Below are 2,500 nucleotides of genomic sequence, written 5' to 3'. Positions count from 1 at the left end.
CAAACCAAAAATGTATGCCATGACGCCCCGAGAAATGCAGGAAATGCGGGACTACATAGACAAAAACTTACAAAGGGGATTTATTGAGCCAGTGAAACCAAGGGTAGCGGCACCGGTCATGTTTAAAGAGAAAAAGGACGGCTCCATGAGACTGGTGGTCGACTTTCGGAGTCTCAACGCTGTTTGCGTACACAACTTGTACCCCCTCCCCCTCATGAAAGACATGTTAGCCCACCTAGCTAAAGGGAAGGTTTTCACCAAACTAGACCTTCGAGAAGCTTATTACCGAGTACGCATAAGGGCAGGAGATGAATGGAAAACAGCATTCAACTGCCCCCTGGGTAGTTTCCAGTTTAAAGTAATGCCTTTTGGATTGCAAGGAGCCCCGGCAGTGTTCATGCAGTTAATAAACGAAGTCTTACATGAACACCTTTACAAAGGGGTCCTCGTCTACCTGGACGATATTCTTATCTACACGGAGACCATAGACGAACATATACCCCTCCTCCGCCAAGTACTGAAAAAACTGCTACGGGCAAACCTATATGTCAAACTGCCAAAATGCGATTTCCACCAATCACGGCTAGACTACCTGGGCTACCGAGTATCAAATGAGGGGATAGAGATGGACCCAGCCAAGGTCCAATCAGTTCTACAATGGCAGCCCCCTCGCACCCGCAGACAACTGCAAAGTTTTCTAGGCTTTGCGAATTTCTACAGACAATTCATCCCCTCGTTCGCGAAGATTGCCAAACCTTTGACAGATCTCCTAAAGACAGGAAGCCCAGCAATGAAACCTCGCCCGGGACAACCCCTACAGTGGGACCTGACCTGCCAACAGGCATTTGAGACGCTAAAAGGACTGTTCGCGAAAGAACCTGTCTTAAAACACCCGGATCCAGAACAGCCTTTTGTCATCCAAGCAGATGCAAGTGATGTGGCAGTAGGAGCCGTGTTACTCCAAAAGAACAACCAAGGTGATCTACAACCCTGCACCTACACCTCCCGCAAACTCACCGATACGGAGAGGCGATGGGCGGCATGGGAGAAGGAAGCGTTTGCAGTAAGGTGGGCCTTGTTGACCTGGCGGCACCTTCTAGAGGGAGGCCAGAAACCATTTGAAGTCTGGACTGATCATAAAAACCTAGAGGCCCTAAAAACCCCACGAAAACTGTCGCCCAGGCAAGTGCGGTGGGCACAATACTTCAATCGTTTCAATTTCAAGCTTAAGCACATCCCAGGTGGGAGAAATTTCCTGGCTGATGCCCTCTCCCGGATGCCCCAATACAACAGTGAGCGGGAGCAGGTAGTGAATGCCATCATCCCCTCCATCCAAGCTGCGTCCCAAGTGGTAACCAGACGGCAACGACGTGACCAGCAAGGCCAACTTGCAAGTGACTTAACTGCGAAATTAAAAAATGAAATGCTGACAGACCCCTGGTATCGGGACAATCAACATCTCTTGACAAAAAGAGATGAACTAGCATGGAGGGGGACAAAGCTCTATGTCCCACAGAGTTTACGCATCCTGATTCTCAAGAGGAGCCACGATGTTAAACCAGCAGGACACTTCGGGTTCCTAAAGACTCTGCACCTAGTACGAAGGCAGTTCTGGTGGCCACATATGAGAAAGGACGTAGACAGTTATGTAAAAAGCTGCACCATTTGTGCCACGATGAAGACAAGGCCAGGGTGCCCGCCTGGATTGTTGCAACCAGTAGCTGAGCCAACAAGACCATGGGAGGAGATTGCAATGGACTTTATAGTAGACCTACCGAGGAGCAGTGGAAATACAGTGATCTGGACTGTAATAGACTTATTCTCCAAACAGGCACACTTCATTCCTTGTAGTGGACTGCCTTCAGCCCGTCAGTTATCCAAACTGTTCCTGAAACACATTTATCGCCTACATGGAGTCCCCAGGAGAATCATTTCCGACAGAGGGGTCCAGTTCACAGCAAAGTTCTGGAGGGAGTTTCTACGGTCCATAGGTTCATCCCAAGGGCTCAGCTCAGCATTTCACCCGAGCACCAATGGGGGGGCAGAAAGACTGAACGCTATGATAGAACAGTATTTAAGATGCTACGTCGACTACCAGCAGTCCAATTGGGCAGACCTCCTATCTTTTGCGGAGGTTGCATATAATAATGCTGTCCACAGCAGCACGGGGCTAACCCCGTTCAAAATAGTGAGTGGCATGGATTTTGTTCCCATGCCAGAATACCCGAGGGAGCCCCCTTCCTCAGTCAGTTTGACCGACTGGATGGCAATGTTGAGACAAACTTGGGAAAATGTTAAGAGGGCGCTGGCAAAGGCGGCTCAATCTTATAAGGACCAAGCAGACAAGCACCGAACTCCCCAAAGACCATTTCAGCTGGGAGAGAAAGTTTACCTCTCCACCAAGTACTTGAGACTTAGACTCCCGAGCAGGAAATTGGGCCCAAAATTTATAGGACCATTTCCTATAATAAAAATAATCAACCCCGTTACAGTGCAATTG

The sequence above is a fragment of the Pituophis catenifer genome, unplaced genomic scaffold (genome assembly GCF_029215685.1).
Source record: "Pituophis catenifer annectens isolate HBS135680 unplaced genomic scaffold, rPitCat1.0.hap2 SCAF_5, whole genome shotgun sequence".
NCBI classification, from domain to species: Eukaryota; Metazoa; Chordata; class Lepidosauria; order Squamata; family Colubridae; genus Pituophis; species Pituophis catenifer.
Note: the sequence above shows the minus strand (reverse complement) of the source record.